The sequence below is a fragment of the Octodon degus genome, unplaced genomic scaffold (assembly GCF_000260255.1).
Source record: "Octodon degus isolate 3935 unplaced genomic scaffold, OctDeg1.0 scaffold00037, whole genome shotgun sequence".
In the NCBI taxonomy this organism is placed as follows: domain Eukaryota; kingdom Metazoa; phylum Chordata; class Mammalia; order Rodentia; family Octodontidae; genus Octodon; species Octodon degus.
This window is the reverse complement of record NW_004524613.1, coordinates 1832840-1839231: the sequence shown is the minus strand read 5'-3', so window position 1 is coordinate 1839231 and position 6392 is coordinate 1832840. Positions and strand designations below refer to the sequence as shown.

Genomic DNA, 6392 nt, shown 5'->3' with positions numbered 1-6392 from the left:
GGAGAGAGAGAGAGAGAGAGAGAACTAGGACCAAAGCAAGACCAAAACTCACCAGCAAATATTAAATTCCATACATCCATGTCCAACCCCTGAAGCAGATGGTAGAGATGTGAACTCCTAAGGGGTTGCGTGACCTTCCCTGACATTGCAAGTTGCAGATTCCATAGCTCTTAAGACTTATACCTTGATGTCTCTCAAGAGCCCTATGCTCATAGGTGGGATTTTGGAAGGAGATTGGATTATGGGAGTTTAGACTGACTTGCTTAGGATGTGGGTTCTGGTTGGGAGAGGTAGGCCCTTGAACATGGCCTACAATGGTTTATTTCTTTCCTGCTCTTCTCTCTTCTTCTCCTCTCCCTCTCCCTTCCTCCCCACATCCCTGCCTGCTTCTTCCCTCTCTTTCCCATCTTCCATGCTATGAGCAGCTCTCCATTCTGTCCTGCCTTGGAGCTATCAGACTACGGACGGAAACCTCTACAACTATGAGTCAAAATAAATCTTTCCTTCTTTAAGTTGTGAGTATTGGGTATTGGAGCCCAGTGATAAGAAAATGGACTAAAACAATGGCCTTGTTCTTGGGCTGTGTATCAGTTATTTTCTCATTGCTGAGATGCAATACTTCACAATTCAACTTAAAGGAGGAGAGGCTTATCTTGGCTCATGCTTCAGTCCATAGTCAGCTTGTTCCATGGCAGAGGTACCTGGGAAGGAGAGGAGCTCATGTCATGATGGATGAATCAGAGAATGAAGAGAAGCCAGGGGGCACAATAAACCCTTCCAGGCCACACCCCCAGTGGTCTTCTTATTCCGACTATGCCCACCTCCTAAATATTTAGCTATAAACTTATCAGACGACTAACCCACCAATAAGTATAACACTCCCATGATCAAATCACTTTTCAAAAGTCCCACCTATGAAATCATGAGGTTTTGAAAGAACATCTAGATATAAACTATAATATGCCTCCTCTGGTGCCCAAAAAGATTTGTGGGCATTTCTTCTTGAAAAATGTATTTAATCCACTAATAAGAGTGGGCAATGTCCCAAGAATTCCAGCATTGCTGAAAAGACCAAGTCTAAAGTTTCTTCTGAGACTTAAGGCAAACACTTAGCCATGAGCTGTATAATTTTTTTTTAAGTTTAAAAGCTTCCGGCATACAGTGGCACAGGATAACATTCACATTCCAAAAGGCAGCGAAGGGAAATAGTAACTGATGACCAAACAAGACCGAAACCCAGCAGAGCAAACACTTAGTCCTGTAGCACCACACCCACCATCTGGGGCAAGCTGGGGCAAGGTGTAAACCCCAAATGGTTTGGGTTGTTCTGCCCCTACAACATTACTGGTGGCTACCACTCTCAGGGCTTCTTTCTCAGCCTGAATGTGCTCACTCTTTGTGGTTTTCATCAGACATTCCACATTCCTGTTTTCCCCTTCTGGGATCCCCACTGCACTTTCAGCTTCACCCCCACAGCTCACACACTGCCTTCTAAGGGCCACACTCACTGGTCTCATAGCCCCCCTTCTGAAATCTAGGTGAAAACCTCCATCACCCCACAACTATGGCATTCTTCATATCTGTGAAACCAGCCCTACGTGGATAATGCTGAAGTCTGCCCCAGGCTCAGTCAGTAGCCAGAGACATTGGCTCATGGCTGCAGAAGCCTCTGAGTGTCCAAATGACTGAACATTAAGAACGTAATCCTGGAAAACAAATTCTCTAGGGGGCATTTTTGAGTACAGTGCTCTGTTTCTCTCTTTTCAAAAACAGTTTTTCAGGGCTGGCCAAATAATTCAGTGGATTAAGGGGTTCAATCCCCAGGGCCTGTTGTGCCACCCCTGGGGCATGTTGAGATGGCAATTGAGAGTAGGATTGGTGGTGTGCGCCTGTAATCCCATCTGTTGGGAGGCTGTAAACAGGTGGATCACTATGAATCTGATCTACTAGTAAGACCCTGAGCACCCTCTAGACCCTTCCCTAAATATACAAAAAAAAAAAAAAGAAGGAAAGAAAAAAAAGAAAAGAAAGAAAGAAAAAGAAAAAAGAAAGAAAAATTAAAAGAAAGTTTTTAATTTTTGCAATTCTAACCTGAGAGTTTGAGGGCTTGCCTGACATTCTCTTAACCCACTTTTCCAACTGTTTTAATCCAAAGGACTTTGATTCTTTGTAATCCTTAATGCAACAAAGGCCTCCTATACCCCAGCTTTATAGGACCTAACTTTACAGTAGCTTCCTTTCTGGTGAAACTCAAAACCTACAATATCAATTAACTGTGTTTTTGCTCCTGATTCTGAATGGACAGCTGGAGTACTCATACCACAGCCTGAAAGTTGGGCAACTTTGAAATTTCCTCTGCCAGTTTTATTAGCCCAATGTGCTTCATCCCAATCTCTCACTAAGTCTTAGGACATGAGTAAAATATTTATAAATTTAAGTAAGCCCAGCACTTGGGAGGCTGAGACAGAAGGGTCATTGTAAGTTCAAGGCTAGCTTAGACAACAAAGTGAGCTCAAGTCACGCCGCAACTGCATAGTGAGACCCTTCTAAAAAAAAAAAAAAAAAAAAAAAAAAAAAGACAAAAAAAAGGTAAATTTTTTTGTAGAATGTTACACACATGACCTTGAGTCAAACTGCCAGTAGAGTCCTTGTTCCCAACTGAAGGGGCTGGGGAGATGGCTCAGTGGAATAAGTGCTTCCCTGGAAAGAGTTCCAACTGAAATGCCCTTAGCTGACCTTTTTTGTCTATATTTCTTTTTCCTTTTTTTTTTTTTTGTCTCTATTTCTAACAGTATTCTGGTCTTTTGAGCTCTGACCGGAGTCTCCCATCAAGCTTAGCTCAGAGCATTCTAGGCCTTCTTTAACTGGCATCTCTAAACATTTCCATACTTCTCCTATGAACTACTTTCAAAGGCTCCTGAACCACGTGGTTATGTAGTCACAGTAATGACCCCACTTATGGTACCAAGATCTGTCTTACTTGTTTTTCTCATTGCTGGGACCACTACCTGATACTCACAACTTAAAGCTGGAAAAGTCATTTTGGTTCATGTTTTTCATCCATGGTTAACTGTTTCCAAAGCATAAGTGGCGTGGCAGAGGGGCAAGGTAGGTGAGAAGTTCCTCATGTCATGGCAGCCAGGAAGCAGAAAATGAAATAAGGAGCCAGGAAGGGAGCTACTTCCTTCCAGGTCACATCCCCTGTGACCTGCCTTTTCCAACCAGACTCCATCTTCTAACAGCAAGTCAACTGTATCACTCCAATGATTTGATCACCTCCCCTGTGTTCCTGGAGCCTTTGTGGGACTTTTTTTTAAGAGTAGGGAGAATCTATTGTCCTTCTTCTATCTAAGAAGGACAGAGGAGGGTCACAAGTGGGTGGCCCACTGACTCCACCTCTCAAGAGTATTTCATTGAGCAAAGCAACAAGGTGAGGCAGGTTCAAGGTGGGACAGAACTGTAGTCAACTAATAAGATTACAAGAGTAGTCGCTGAGGTAATAGTAATCCAGTGGGAAATCACAACATGAAAGTAAAATAGAACAAAACTATGGTAAAGCAATTAAGATTACAGCAATTATAGTTGCCTAGGTGATCCTGATTAAACAAAGATCAAATGGGGGAGGCGAGTCACATAGCAAGGGTATGTAAAGCAAACAAGGATATTCTGGGAAAGATTGGGCTAAGGAGGTCTTGGTTCCCCACTAAAAGTGATTGATGCCTATTTAGAATATTAATCACTGCTGTTCATCCCTAGGGAGAGTGTGTGGGTGTTGTCATTCCTCTTTTTCTTGAAGACTGGACTTCAGTGAATGTGCCTCTGGCCACAGTTGTCTTCTGACTGAGGGTCCAGTACTGCCTAACTGCCTATAATATTTACAACTGACTTAGCAGTCTACAATATTCCCTGCTCTGAAGAGTTATCTCTAACTGCAGTTAAGGGAAAGGGGATAGAGTTTTCATCTAGCTGCTTTGAGCTGAGAAAGGTTAATGTAGGAAAGGCCATAGCCGGGGTCTTTTCCATAGCAATAATCTAATAGGTCTCAGGTAGAAGTCATGTTGTAGTGTGGCAGTTATAAGCTGTCTTTACAAGGTCGGTCTGGTAGATCCCAGTAAAGGAATCTAGCACATTTGTTGTTGGTTCCATCTGCATGAGCACTAGGAGTTTAGCAGCCTCTACGCAAGAATAAACAGATTTTCTGAGAAATTGGAGCATGTATAATCAAAGCATGAGCTCTAGAATGGACAAGTATATTGTTGAAAGAGTTAAGGTTAGAAGCTGGTTTTTCTTTTTTTAAATGTATTTAGTACAGGGTCTACAGGGTCTCACTATGTAGACTGGATTTGTAGTGATCCTCCTGTTTTCAGCCTCCCAAGTGTTAGGATTATAGGCATGCGCCACCACGTCCAGTCTCAATTGATGTCTCAGTGTGGCCTGGGGGTGGGGCTGGCCCAGCACACCCGGGATGGGACCTGGTCCCTGAACCTGTGTAAGCAGGTGCGTCAGTCTGCTGAGCTATCTGGCTGGCCCTAGAAGGATCTTAAGGGACTGAAATAGGGATTGTAACCCACTGGCTGTTAGATCCCACTAATGATGGAGTTGATATTTTATTGTAAGCCTCTCCAGTTTTAGCTGTAAGAAGATGGAGAGTGTGGTGATTTTGAAGGACAATTTTAGCTAAGAATTGAAAAATTCTTGTTGAGTTTATATAGAATCTACTGTAGTTTTTTCTTAATGTCCCATAAAAGTGTAATCAGCCAGAAGAGGTCAGAGATTGGAGCATTTTTCTATATCTAGCTTAGTAGTATGACATTGTTTTTTTTTTTTTTATCTTTTGGTTATACTTTTCTGCTGGGTGTTTAAGATGAAGTTAAAGTGAGACCTGTGTTCATTAAAATTAACCTCTTGCTATCTATTAAGGCAAATTAAGTCTCCTCAGGTATTACTTTGGAACCACATGTAGAGATTCCCAGATCCTGTCAGGGTCGACCATCAGGATGGGTCACAGCCTTGCTTAACCATATTTTTTCTGTGAAAGCATGGGACACTTTTTCCTCTTAGTGACCTTTCTTTGGAACACTGTACAATTGTTGATTCTTGTCCTCTGGGGTCCAGTAATTAACCTGATCGGGAAGTTGGGTGACTCACCAAAGTTGTAGGATCTCATAGGAAGGTTTCCTCATGTCCTGAGTCTGTGTTGACCTTGGAGCGCCACACCCAAAATATTGGCTGTCCTCTTACCCCAGTCACCTTTCTAGTTCCAGTCTCTAAACTATAGTTTTCAGTATTCAGAAGTGAAAAATCAGTGGGGGAAGTGAGCTCAACTATTCATATCAAGCACTTTGGAATATAAAGTACAGTTGGAAGACTACTATTTCCTATCAACTATGGTTGTTTTAGTAGTTGTACCCTTGCAGAACATTAACAGACAACAGTTATATAATTTACAGAGAAAACTTGAGATCAAGAGCCATGCATAGTATTTTATTTATTTTTAAAAAAGAATACAAAATAGTAATAAAAAATTAGAAATAATACATAATTTTATTAAACAAATAATATGAATTTGACAGTAAATTGTTGTATTGTGTAGTATTGTTTTCAACTTAGTTGTTTAGATTACCAGATAGATGCATGCAAAATTGGAAAAATAAAGAAAAAAGAAAAAAAAATTATAAGAAATTAAGAAGAAACAAAAAGAAAACAGAAAAAATCTAAACATTAACTGCTCCTTTCCACAGACCAGCAGAAATCCACAGGACATTATCCAAGTCGTTCTGCATACATACATAGATACATCTCTTTTTTCCCTCCCTTTCTCTCCTGTCCTTCTCTTCATCTCAGTAATTTCTTCCTTCCAAACAAACTGATTCCCTTTACACAGTATCTATTGTGCCCTTCAGATGTTATTTACTTTTTCAGGTTCTTACACTAGTGAGACAATACAATGTTCATGCATAGTGTTTTAGCATGACAATCATGATGACTTTTTTTTTTTTTTTTTTTTTTTGGCAGAACTGGGGCTTGAACTCAGTCTCTTGCACTTGCCAGGGAAGCACTTATTCTACTAAGCTATCTCCCTGGCCCCATGATGACATTTTTTAATACACTTAAATGTGCATTTTAGCACAAAACAGCTTTTTTAGTCAATCATCTCTATCTAGTCCATAAAGAAACTCACCTAATTTGGCATCCTTTAATGGAATGTCATTGAAGAAGTTTGTGACATTGTCTGGACTGCTCGGTGCCTGAATACTTTAAAAGTAATGACACACATATAGTACCACATAAACTTTTAAAAACTACTATCATTTGACTGGTGGTCTCATGCTAGTTTGGCATGTACCTCTTATCACAACTAGCTGGAGCACAAGAGAAAGACAGATATCTGA

At 40.8% G+C, this 6392-nt stretch overlaps 1 protein-coding gene across 1 annotated transcript in view; it reads right to left on the bottom strand.

Annotated features, from left to right (window-relative positions):
• Defb115 (defensin beta 115) overlaps window positions 1–6392 on the bottom strand; it is a 17361-nt gene that overhangs the window by 1752 nt on the left and 9217 nt on the right. The window lies entirely within an intron of this gene.